Genomic DNA, 14013 nt, shown 5'->3' on the forward strand with positions numbered 1-14013 from the left:
GAGATTGCTCCCAAGAGGGATTAGGGATTTGGAGCAGCCTGGCAAAGCCTCCTCCTGACGTCACCCCACACCAAGCAGGGCTCTGTCTTGTCAAAAGTGACTGGGAATAATGCCCAGTGAGCTGCTGGAGAACACTTGACTGAGGCACCATCCTGCTCCTGGCCCCTGGCTGCACTTGGGCATTTTTTTAAGAGGAAAAACTCTTGTTCTTTTGAACTCAAGTGTAAGAAATCTGACCTTCTCAACTTCTGCTTTTCATTTTTGTGTGGTAAGCATCTGTGCTGGTGACGCCACATGCTCCCAGTCACCAAGCTTCCTTTTCATGACCAAAGCTCCCTGCAGTGCAGAAAACACAGGACAGAGAACTTCTCTCTGCTTCCCACCCTTGGCCAGTAGTTGCTCTGGGGAGTTGAGTTGCCATTGATCATCAACAGGAGTTCAAGTTTCAGGGTTGGAACCCTCCTGGGTGAGGCAGCAGGGACAGTGTGTTTGATAAATACTGTCAAAGTCTCCTTTCACAAGTTGCCATGTGGTGTCCTGTCAATTGGTCAGAGGCTCATCTCTGGAGGGGGGCAGATTTGTGGCCTGCTTTGGGAGTCAGTGGGGTGCGAGACATTTATGGGATTGAATCATAAACCCCTTCTCTTCCTCCTCCTCCTTGTTTGTGAGGGCTCCCTCCGTGAAATGTCACTTGGTGCTTCTAGTGGTGCTTTGAGGACAATTTCTAGGAGTGTCTGCAGAAAATGGATGGCTTTGATGCTGTTATCACCATCATCATCGTCATCATCATCATGTGTTGGGGAAGATGAAACAGGGAAACCTTATGAATATGATTGTTTAGCAAAAGATTCTGAAAATGTGAAACCTAGAATCGAAACATAAATGAAAACTAGCTTTGAGCTATAGGTTACAGAGTGTTAGTTACTATATAACCAAAGAACAATAGCCTAGCCAGCTGAAGGAGAATCCCTGTTGATTGAACAATACCTTTCTGCTAATAGAGAATACAAAGATCAAGCAGCAAGTGAAAAATTTGAAGAGTAGCTTTTAGAGTTTAAAATTTAACACTTTATGGTAATGTAGTAGCTCTTATAGGCTATATGTAAATTCTATAGAATGTGTGTCATGTACTGGTTGGTTACTGGGAATTAGAATACTCACTATAGAAAAAGATACATGTATTGTAACAAGAACTTCCCTCTCTTACTCTTTTAACCTCTTACTCTCCTCTCTTGACTTCTCTTTACCTCTTACTCTCTCTTACTTACTCTCTCTTACTCTCTTACCTTCTCTTTACTCTTAAGTTCTAATCCTCTCTTACCGTCTCTTGCCCCTCTCTCTCTACCCCCTTAATTACCTTCTGCCCTCATGCTCTCAGCCTCCTCTATTCCACTCTCTCTCTCCCCCTTTGAGCATGTTTACACTGTGTCTGGCAGGATAAATGGATCTCTTCCACCCTCTACCTAAATAATAAACTGCTTATCCCAAGAGCAGCCTGGCTTGGAGAAGTCTCCCACCTCGAGCCCATTTTTCACTCCTACAATCATCCTTCTCCCCCTCCTCCCTGGGCAGCAGGGGGAGAGGAGCCCTTTACAAGAGCAAAGAGTGACAGGACAAGAGGGAAAATTACAGAGGACAGAATTAGATCAGGTATTAGGAAAAAATTCTTCACTGTGAAGGTAGCGAGGCACAGGTTGACCAGAGAAGCTGTGGCTGCCCCATCCCTGGAAATGTTCAAGGTCAGGTTGGATAGGGCTTGAAACTTCCTGGGATAGTGGGAGGTATCCTTGCCCATGGCAGGGGGTTGGAATGAGATGATTTTTAATTTACCCAATTTGTGATTCTATGGTCTTCACAAAGGAAGAGGCACCCTCAGCCAGGGCCTTCCCACCCTCACAGGGAAGAGCTTCTTGCTTGTATCGTATCTAAATCTACCCTCCTTCAGCTTAAATCTTTGTACTATCACTGCTTTTTAATGCAAAAGCTCCTTCTCCAGCCATCCTGTGAGCCCTTTTTAGGTACTGGAAGGGGCTCTAAGGGCTGCAATAAGATTTGTACCTTCTGTCCTGCAAGTGCTTTGTAACCATCCACTTCTCCCTGCCCTGAGAAGCCACCTAACACAGATGTAGTGATTTTTCTTTCAGTCACTCCAGCCCCTGCAGAGCTTTGGGACTCCCTCCCTTCTGCTCCTCTGTGAGTCTTTGCTTTTTAAATTTCAGCACCTTCCGAACCTCCCCATCATGGGTGTGCTCATCCCTCCTCCAGGGAGCTTTAATCACCATGGGGAGGCCACCCAGGACTGGAGGTATCCGAAAAGTGCTGCTGTCCAGGGACTGCCAATTCTTGCAGCCTCTCTGGGCTTGAGTGCCAAGTGTGTTACATTCAACTTCTGTACAGTGTGTCCTGCAATGTTGTCCCTTACCCAAGTGGGATCATGGAGAACTCAGGGAATACAGGATTCCATGCCATCCTGCCTGAACACCCAAGCTGTGACCTTGACTTCATTCTAATCCATCCCTTTCTATTGTTCAATATTTTAAAGGGTAGAGAGGGAAAGTGTGGTCCACATGTTATCTTCTGAGCAATCCCACCCTGTGTGTTCATGGAAAGCTTTCTTTCCCAGTGGCTGAGTTACTGGGACTCTGCTTTTGATCATGGCATCCACCCTTGTTTCCATCTCCAAAACATTCTTCCTGAAGGTCTTCCCTGTGGTTTTTGTATGACTTGTGTTGCTTCTTACTTTCCTCAAAACATTGACAAAGTGCAACTGCTTCCTGATTTTGTTCATCATTGTTTTCACGAAACTGTTCCTCCCTATCCTTGCCCATCCTGAGCTGGGACCCCAACCCAATAATAAACCCATCCTGAGCTGGTGTGGGATATCAGGGATGGTGTTTCAATCTTGGAGAAATCTTCTGCCAAGTGCTGTATCCCGGTGCCATTGTGTTCTGTGTCGTGATGGGCTGCAGGATTCAGCACTGTCACATCACACCAGACACCCACAACTTCAGGCACCGTAACTTCTGGATTAGTTCTGATATCTCCAGTACTGGATTTGCTCTGTCCTCCTCTGGTGCATGCCCAGGCTGGTCTGACCCCGCAGTACCTCTGTCCCAATCCAATCCATTCCATGTCTCAGATCTTTGTTGACTCTCATGGTGGAAGTGGAGTGGTGATGAAGTAGAAAAATTTTATCTTGAAAGACCTCCTACCATGGTTATGAATTTCAAGGTGGTATTTTTCTGCCTAGAATATCTCTCTAACTTGTTTTAATCCTGTTAAATATTAATCCTGCTCCGCCATGTCCTTGAACTCCTTTCCTGCTTGCAAGAGAATGTGAATTTAACAAGGATATAGTCTCCTCCATCAGCTGAGTTACCAATGAAGGCATTGAACAGGGCCTTGGGAGCCTGTGTGGAAACCCATGTTCTTCCACTCTGGTGTGGACCACTAAAGGCAGTTCCCTGGGAGCATTTCCCCATCACTTCCCACAGGTCTCCCAATGCATTGTGTCAATCTCTGGTCTCTCAAACACTGCCATGGGAGACACGATCCAAAGTCTTTCTAAAAAGAAGCAATATGCAATCATCTGTCTCTCCCTCACCCACGAAGTCTGCTACCAGCTCACAAGAGGAAATCAGACTGGTCTGAGAAAATTTGGTCTTTACAAACCCTCTCTCTCACGCTACTTTACAGGTGCTTGCAGAAAGGTGACCTCAGCAGTTGTTCTGGAATTAAATGAAGCTCATCCTCCCAGGTTTATCGATTGTGGGGTCCATCTTTTCCTTTCAAACCTGTATTTTTAAAGATAACCATGACTTCCCCTCTTTCTTCATGTGAAAACATTTTCTTACGCTGCTCAAGTTCCTCAAGTCAGTTCCTAGCAGCTGTTTTTAAGTATTGCATAAGAGTCCCTGAGACAGGCGAGGTGAAGGCATCTCCTGCTCCTGGGTACTCTCTGCTTTGTAGATGTCCCCATCAATAACCACCCTGTGCACTGAGCAGCACATTCAGACATCCTCCTGGTCATATGATGATGGTCAGAACACCTAAAAAGGGATTTTTCCATTGCCCCAGATCAGGTGTGAGCTGTGTTTGGCCTTTCTCATTTAGTCCCAGTAAGCTCAGCATAAGGAGGCTCATCTCTTTGAAGCTGACCTGGTTTCTACTTTATGCTGCTTCCTGAAGCTGAGGTCAGTGAAGAGCTTATCTGACCTATAGTGATGCTCCTTTCCTTCACTTTAGAGAACTTGGACCTTGAGATATTAGCGTTTATTTTATGTTAGGAACAAGTCAAGAGGACAGGCACGTGTGTTTAGCTATAAGCATTTGCAAATCTGAATTTCAAAACTCTTCTAAAACACCTTTAAAGAAAAAAAAAAATTATGGTTAGTCATAGAAGGGAAAGAGCAGATTTTAGAACCTAAAATAGAGGGTGATTTTGTGGGTTATTTCCCCATTGGCATGACTCGTGTTAAAAAAAAGAATCTTTTCAATCATTGAAAGCTGTCCTGAATCACCAATTGTAGTACAGGAAATGGCCTCAAATTGTGCCTGGGGAGGTTTAGATTGGATATTAGCAAAACTGTATTCACTGAAAGGGTTGTCAAGTGTAGGAACAGGCTGTCCAGGGCAGTGGTAGAGTCACCATCCCTGGAAGGATTTGAAAGATGTGTAAATGTGGCATTTGGAGATGTGGTTTAGTGGTGGCCTTGGCAGTGCTGGGTTGGTGTTTGGACTTGGTGATCTCAGAAGTCTTTTCCAACCAAAATAATTTTATAATAATGCTGACCCCCTCCTCTTCCTTGATATGCTGATGGACAGAATGTTAAATCTACCTTTCAGCAATGCCAGTAACAAACACATTTAGGATGTACAATAGGAATAAAATAATAAACCAGCAGTAAGAGCAGCCAATGCAGTTAGGTAATGCAGGTAAGGATGTGCTGCCCAGGCATGTGGTGGAGTCTACAATAAATATTTTTTTGTGAGCAGAAGGAACAGGCAGCTGCCAGGATTGGTGCATTCTGGATTGAACCCTTCTGGAGGCTGCTGGTGGACTAAATGCCCTTTCCAGGATAATCTGCTGTGTCATTTGGGACACTCGCAAGCTCCCAAGTGTTTCATGTCAGTCAAATCAAGGTAGGGAGGCTGAGACAGAGGGTTTAGGAGTTTGCAGTGGTCCTTTGGCAAGTACCTGTGAAAGCTGAGGTCAGGAAACCCTGGCTCCCATCCTGCAGCCAGAGGGGTGTTGTTCATAAGAGCGGAGACAAGCCAAAGGAAGACCAAGCCTGACATTTCTCATAAAGAATTTTGCTTGTGTTCACAAGTTGAGCACACTCCATTGTGCTTTGCCAGCGAAACTCTTGCTGGCTGGAGTGGCTCATGGCAAAGGTAAAAAGTTTTTCTGCTTTGAGGAAAGGATCCCATACAGCTGCCTCATGGGGCTCATGTCAATCCCCAACCAAAACCAGGGTGCTGTGGTCTCAGCAGCCGCTGTGTACGGGGAAGAGTTGCGCCACTTCCTGCTTGCAGTTGCTGAGCACGATCCAGCACAGACAACCTCTTTCCTGTGCCAGGCTTGTTGGCACTGTTCTGTTTCGCCTTAAAAAAAAAGGCCAAAAAGAATCCCTGGTTCCATCTCAGCACGATGTGACAGCCTGGCTCTTTCCTTCTCCATGCGATGTCTTTGCAGTGCTCTGGGTAGGATGGAGTGAAATATATATACTGAAAATAGCTGGAGGCTTTTGAAAGTAAAACTTGATTGCCTTGTGTTTTACTGCTGGTGTAGGTTGCTGAGAGCCCAGCAGCTTTGGGGTTGGGAAGACGGGACTTTCATGATGGGGTTTCTTCAAAGAACATAGTCAGGCAACAAAAAGGCTGGAATTTTTATACCTTGTGTGTTTTGCTCTTGAACATCACCAAGCAGAAGGCAGAAAATGAAATTCTCCAGACTGGCATATTATTTTTTCTCAAAGCCTATCAGTAAAATCGTCTAACTTTATTACACCTAATTGCAAAATTGAAATTGAAAAATATTAATTGCAATGTTTATAACATACTGAAATTTGTCTTCTACAGCAAAGTCAGTCTCTGGCAGACAAACCAATAAAATCTGTGAGTTTTTACCTTCCCTTAGTAAATATTATTTGCTTATCTTTGGGCTTTTTGTTTCTGCAGGTTAATTTGTTTGGATGACTGAGGATAAAAAACATGCAGCCTTTTAAAGATGAGCTGCTTGAATGGGTACTAAATGAAAATAATTTGGAGAAAGAAAGAATAGTTTGAGAGTTAATAATACCTTTAACTCTGTTCCTCTGTTTTCTGAACACTTGGGTGATTTCCAAGACTAAAAACCAAAGTTCAATACACAATGTGACACACAGAGAAAGAATCTCAGATGAGCAGAAGACTTCATGGTAAAAGCACTGATAGATAATGCCCAAATAGCTGCAGGGCACCTGTGATCTTTAGGAGAGAAGAACTCCGTAATGGAATAATCTGGTTGAGCAGTTGCCCTAGGTTGCAATAAAGAGGGGTGTTCCCTGTTTTAATCCTGCAGAAAAAGGATGTTCTGAAAAGGTTGATATTAAATAATTCCATAGATTTTAATGGCAAGTTTGTGCCACTAACCCCAATGTGCCTTCCAAATAATGAATCCACAGGGAATGTATGGAGGGCTGGAACACCTCTGCTCTGGAGACAGTCTGAGTTGGGAGTGTTCAGTCTGGAGAAGAGAAGGCTCCTGGAAGACCTTAGAGCTCCTTCCAGTGCCTAAAGGGACTCCAAGAGACCTGGAAAGGGACGTGGGGCAAGTGCCTGGAAGGACAAGAGAAGGGGGAATGGCTTCCCACTGCCAGAGGGAAGGTTTAGGTGGGATATTGGGAAGAAATTCTTCCCTGTGAGGGTGGGGAGGCCCTGGCATAGGTTACTCAGAGAAGCTGTGGCTGCCCCATCCCTGGAAGTGTCCAAGGTTGGATGGGGCTTGGAGAAACCTCACCTTGTCAAAGGTGTCCCTGCCCATGGCAGTGTGTTGGAATGAGATGGTCTTGAAGGTGCTTTCCAATCCAAGCCCTTCTGTAATTCTGATTATAATACTCAGCAGCAAGTGTGAGAGTGGCATGTGAAGAAAGGGTCATGTTCTCAGTGCTGTGTTTCCTGTAGTACAGACTCACAGGATACCCTGTTGGGGCTGATGATAACAGCTGTGTATTTATAAGAAACAGTTGTTAACACAAAAAAAAAAAAAAAAAAAAAAAAAAAAAAAAAAAAAAAGAAATTATCAACCATTGCATTTTGTGCTGATTTCTGTGATTTTGATCTGCAGCTGACTGAAAAACAAGAACCAGGACATATAAACAAAGTGCTAAACTTGGTACTTTCAATTTCCTTATTGCTCCAGCTTTGCCCATGCTGATCTGTACTTTGGTATTATTTTGAATAACTCTGCACATTTTTTTCACAATGCCCATGGCTGCATAAAGATTTGCCTTTTGGCATTTGAGGTTGGACTTGACTCGCTCTGACTCTTTCTCCCCACCATTCTCAGAGGGGAAACCTCTGCACCAACCTCTGTAACTAGAAAGGTATTTTTTTAGGATCACAGAATCATTTAGGCTGGAAAAGACCTCTAAGATCATTGAGATCCTTGCAGCAGATCTACCATCAGTGCTGGATCAGACTGCTCAAGATTGGCTCCGTCCTGAGCTTCATGGTGTCTCCAAGGGTTCCCATGGGAGAGTTGGATCAAATCCATCTCTTTGCTTCCAGTACCTCCATCTTGAGGTTGCTCCTGGTTTAGGGCTCCCCACACCCAAATTATGATGGTAGCATTTGCTCTTGCTTTGTCCAGGCACAACAGACTTTAACACAACTGGTGAATCTGACTTTTTCTACCAAGGCAACCAAGAGCTCCAATGAGGGCAACCAGATGTGGTCTAACCCCAGAGGTTAAACGGGCACAAACACCTCAAAAGCCCTCCAAAATTTCATTGTTATAGGATCTGCCTTTTACCAGCCAGTCTGGATTTCAAATTCACCTCCTCTAAACCAGTTTTGCTGGGCTGGTTTCCTCACTTGTGACAACAGATGCTTTTGCTTTTGTTTTTCAAGAATGAAACAGCCTCTCCTTAGACCCATAGCTGGGCTGTGGGTACTGCTTGCCCAATACTTCCCTAACCTCATCAGCTGCCTTCTCTGCCCCAGCAAATATCTCTCACTGAGAGCTGGGTCCTGGCAGTCAGTCTCTGGTGGGAAGGTTGTGTTCTAGGGAAGTACCTTCATTGTCCAAGAGCCAGCTGAGGTGAGGTCAGAGCTGGCTACGTCCAGCTTTCTGCCTTTACCTGATAGGTTCCTGTCTGGTTCAGTTTGAGGAAAATCTTGGCTCATCACTGAAGCATTTGCTTATTCTTATGGCTGATTTTCTCATCCTGTTCTGAGTTAACCCTGCAAACCCATCCACCCTCCATGTTCCCATTCCTCTCTCTCCTGCTTGGGAAATGAGATGCTGCCCATACAACACTTTCAGAACCACTTCAGTTCAGAATCTCACCAAACAAAGGAAAATCTGAGTTTGCTTACCACATTTCATGATTTATCACATCTTGTTGACCTAGTGCTGGAAATACCCATCTAAAATATTCACAGATGCTTGTTATGGACAGAGGTATATATTTACCATAATCTTGTTCTCTGGATCTTTCTGAGTGAAAAGGAGCATCAAATTGGGCATCCTGACTCAGGATTTTCTGGCACATTCCATTGGTAATGGTCATGTCCCATGAAATGGTATCTGCAGCAGAAAACCAAATCACAAATGAAGCATCACATATCCCCTCTGAGGTTACCTCAGAAGAGGAGTGTTGCAAACTAAGGCTGGATCACAAGGGGAGCCCAGAGAAGGCCTAAGGTGACTTTTGACTTGCTTCATTGCATGCATGAGCTGGCTTTTAGTCCATCAGGAGGTCTGACTCAGAGCAAGTCACCTGCACAAAAAACTTTTGACTTCACTTCTCAAGAATCCAAATTTGCAACTAGTCCATGGCCAGTTTAATATAAGCTCATCTTTAAACCAGGTGATCTTGTAGTGCTATCAGCTCTTTTGGGCTTGTGTAAGACCTAAAACACCCAGCTAACCCCACCAGGAAGTTAGAAAAATAATCTCTATTCCTTACCCTCTGTTGTCTTCCACGATCCTTCCCTCCTGTTCCTTGCTATGCTGATTATTTGTTTGTTGTGCTCTCAAGAAAACATCCTCCAACACAGGTTATAAAACTCCCCTGAAATTCCTGCTGGATTGGCACATCAAGCCCATGAAAATAAAAGAGGAGAGGCTGTTTGCTTTGAAATTCTGTCCAGAAGGAAAGGGCTTTGGAAATGGATGGCTTTTGTATTTTTCTGTTATGCTTTGGCTAAGTAATGTGATATAGACATCATGGGTTTAGAGATGGCAACATAAAGTGGGACTCAGCTCATGTGATGTTGGAGGTGTAAGTCAGAGCTTAAGAGGAAGAAACACTTTTATAGTGTAATTCCCTTCATCTTCCAGTTGTGAACTTTGCCCTGGAAATGTGGATATTCCTCTTGTATTGACTCTACAGGGAGTGCTGAGAACCAGCCCTTAAGCAGGGCAAATCCTGCTTAGCCAAATCCAGAGTTCCTGAGACTACAAGTCATTTAGATGGGGTGAGACAGGAGCGAGTTGGTTGTGTTAGTCTGTCCTCAAGGGCCAGTTTCTTGTGAAATCATTGTAATGAGGACATGTTCTTAATTAAGCCAGGATTTGAGTCTGCCACCTCCTACAACACAGCATTATCACACCTTTTCTGGCTGGAGGCAGTGAGCTCTGGGTGACACCTTCAGAGGTGAAGGGAAGATCAGCGTTGCTCGCTGCACACAGCTGCCCCTCCCTTCTGTGCCACATCCACGGGCTCCAGGGGATGCCAAGGCCAGCAGAGATGAGCAAAGGCACAGCCCCTGAGCACAAGGGCTGCTTTTCTTCATGAGCAACAAGGCTCATCCTCTGAAACCTCGTCTGACATTTCCTCTTGCAATCAACAGCCTCATTTCCACATGGAGTCAGCCAGCAGTCAAACTGGAAATCATGTTGACGTAACTGCTAATTACCCTTGGCATAACTAATGTGCAGTAGCAAAGCTTTTATTTACTGTAGTGTGGGGATGGCTGGCAGATGAACCAAATTGGTCCAGACACTGTTGAAAAAGATCAGTCTCTCCTTAGGGAAAGAGATGAGTGGCTGGGGTCTCATCTAGTTGCTGTCTTCTCCCTGGAGGAGTCTGAACAAGGATTCTGGAACTGTGTCTTCCTCCTGGCCCTCTGAGGTATGTGGTGTGTTTTCTATGACTTTGGGCTATAGAAAGACTTAGAAATACAACTCTCAGAACCAGAGGATTTTGCCATTTACTATGTTGACATAATTTTCCAGGCAATATCTAAGTGTGGCAGGCCAGGGTGGGGTGGGGCAGGGAGAAGATGGGAGATGTATCTACCATAGGATCAAAGAAATGCTGTTTGGCAACATCAGCCTCAGGACTCTAATTCAGCTGTTTTCATCCAGCTAAGCCTTGAGTCACCTCTGCAACTGATCATTTGTCATTTCCCAACAACCTGTCCCAGTGCTGTAGTACCTGCCTAGAGGCAATTTTTATCCTGCTGTGCAACCTGTGCCTCCCAAGCCATCTGTGGGTGCTGTGCTTTGTTACACTGCCTGGCTGTGCCACAAAGAGCTCAGCTTTGTTGTTCTTGACCTTTTCAGTGCCTGTAGGTGGCTGTTGGGCTGCCCTTCAGCCTCCCTTTGGCCAGATTCAACAAGTCTGAATTCCTGTTTTCCAAAGGTATGTGCTCCATGCCTCAGACCACCTTGGTAGCATATCTGAGAGCAACTTTAAAACAGCTAAATCTCAACAGCTGGAGTCCACATATGTGGTGAAATCCTAGCCCTAATATACAAACATCTTCCAGGAAGAAAAATCAAAGGAGGCTTAATGAGCAGGTTGTATTAATAAGTAAAGATATTTCATCCTCTTAAAAATGTATCTGTATGAATCCACTGCATGGATTAATTTCTATACAGACCAAAATGTTCATGAAACTGAAGTACACTTAGGAGTGTTGCTGTAGCTTATGAGGAATTGTATTGTTATCACTGGATGGTGGAAAGAAAATTTCACAAATTCAGAATTCAGGCTCCAGAGCTGCTTTAATACATTGGGACTTCCACTTTACCTGAGGAACAACTGCAGAGTGTGAGAGACCAGAAGGGAAGGGTCCTTGGTTCTTGTTAATAGAATCATGCTCCAGTTTCTTGTTAATAGATTCCTTGGGGTGGATTAGGATGAAACAACAATGACCAGTGTTTTTAAGAATATATATATGTATATATGTATATGGGTTTATTTTAGAATAATTTGGTTGCAGTGGAAAGGAGGTATGTAGCCATTTTGGTTAGTATTATCTTTATTAGTATCCATATTATATAGCCATATAATATATATATCCATATATATATATAGATATCCATATATGCATATATCCATATATCCATATTTTTATTTATATAAATATACATATATCAATTATATATAAAATATTTTATATATTTATTTTTTCTATTTTTATTTATATGTATTTTAAATATATATATACATATATATCTGTATATATCTATTGAAATATCACTTAGGAACATATATAAAAGAAAAAAGAAAGAGAAAGAAAGGATAAGAGTAGAAAGCCCTCACCACCTATGGAACCAGGGACAAGATTTTATTGTTGCTATTTTGATGTCTGTTGGTTGAAGTGATGGTCACAGTCTTGATCCATCAGGTGTGGGGGGAAAAGCCCCCAGATAAAACATCCAGTGAGTTAAAATATGCTCAGGCTGGGTGGGAATGCCCAGGTACCTCACCTGGGGGGGAAGCTTTTAGTCCTTTGGTGGAAGGCCTCAGGAATGAGTCTGGGGACACTTCAGGAGGTCTTTGGTGCTTTATGAAGTCTTCCCAGCTGCCTCTCACATCAGGGAGTTGAGCCCAGGTGTGAATGTGACCTTGCCCAGGGGCGAGGGGTGGGAGTTCCACAGCTGAGCAGTTGTGTAAGGGAGGACAATTGCCATGATAAAAACACCGTCCTGCCTCCACGAGGTGTGCTTCTTACCATCCTTCTCCCTCATCTGGCTCAAAACCTGGCTTGTAGCCTCCAGTGGTGGTTGTTCACTCCTTCTGTAGTATGCAGTTCAGAGGTTTTGCCATGAGGATCAGAAAATGAAAATAATGTACTGATTTTTGGTCTCCAAAGCTGAAAGAAAAGAAACTGAAAGAGTGAGAGTAACCACAGGGAACCTGACAGCTCTCAACTGTCAGTGTTTGTAACAGAGTGTTGCTTCATTGGTGGCAAAGAGGTGACCCCTCTGTCACCTCAGTGTTACCTGCTCTGCAAGCACAGGGACCATGGCACCTGGGCTGGTGGAGTTAATGTAGCCAAAGATATCCAAATCCCACACCAACTTTTTCAGCTGAACTGTATGATATTTAAAAAGCTGTTAATCCTTATGAGGAAAGAATTATTCCAAAATTCAAGAGTTGCCATGAGCTAGCATTTGGAGTGTTGCATAGAAAGGTTTGAGGAAAATTGTTTAAAATGAATAATGTACATCTGCTGTCCTTAGGGGGATTTGGTAACACAGTCAATCTTTTATATCCTTACTTTTTCCTTGCACTTTTCTCCATAAAATTGATACTTTTCATATGGCTTTGGACAAGGGTTCTATTCTTCACATAGAAAATGTTCCTTGAGGGAGATGCTTTAGGATCACTTCGGGACACAGGGGAAGACAGAAGAAGCAGTCATTGCCTTTTCTGTGAACCTCTAATCTTTGATTTGATTGGGTCAGTGTTTTACCCATCACTTGAAGCTCACTCTTATTTGTACACTTGGCAAAGGTGAACATGTGAATGCCCCATCTCTGGAAGTGTTCAAGGCCAGGTTGGGTTGGACTTTGAGCAACTTGGTCTAGTGGAAGGTGTCATTGCTTGGTAACAGCGGCATGGAACTGCGTGATCCCTAAGGTCCCTTCCAATCCAAACCATTCCATGATTCTTTCTGTGATTCTATGAACATACTTGGTGTGTAGGGTGAGACCTGCATCACCATCCTGGCTGATGTAAAGAGTGTGCTGGCCTTGAAGTGTCGGCACTCCCTCACTGTCCTCACTCACAGATCCTGCCTGTGGCCATGGACTGTTTGCTGCCCTTGAACAAGAACAGTCCAGAAGAGCAAAAATCTCCTCAATCCACCTGTCCAAGCAACATTTCACCTTCTTGCATTTTGTTTTCTCATGTGCATTTGGCTTCTGCTGCTGTGATTCGCTTTGCCTTGAAGACCTGCAGCCTTCCATCTCCTTAGCATCTCTTTGGCTATTCATTTCCTTATTCCACAGGGACTGAAAGCTCAGGAGAAGGCTTTGATGACACCTCATTTTATTTCCCAGTAGAATCACAGCATCATTTAGATTGGAAAAGATGTCCAAGTCACACCTCTGATCAATCACCACCTTTTAACCAGACTATGGCACTGAGTGCCACGTCCAGTCATTGAAATAGAAATAGTACTGCAACTCTCCTTCAAAATCCCCTTTTTCCACAATTGCAGTCATAAGAGCTATTTCCATTTCCCTGTTTTGCTCAGCTACTTCACAGCTTCCCCTGCTTTGAGCACAAAGTTGGACTGCGGCCTTTAGCATCTAAAGGCAAATAGAAAGAAAACTGAGGGAAAAATCAGGAGAACATCCAGTGGGAGAAGCCAGATCTGGACTTCAAAATCATTTCCCTAAAAACGTGCTCTAAATCCTGGGGGATTTTTTCTACCATAATATGGAAAATTTACCAAAAGTACTTCATGTAGTAATCTCTGATCTCCCAACTGTAAGAAGACTAGAGGATCCAACAGAATTTTTTGTAAGTTGAAGAAATGGAGGTTTGTCTTATGGAAAAGAGCACA

The sequence above is a fragment of the Poecile atricapillus genome, chromosome W, assembly GCF_030490865.1.
Source record: "Poecile atricapillus isolate bPoeAtr1 chromosome W, bPoeAtr1.hap1, whole genome shotgun sequence".
Lineage (NCBI taxonomy): Eukaryota > Metazoa > Chordata > Aves > Passeriformes > Paridae > Poecile > Poecile atricapillus.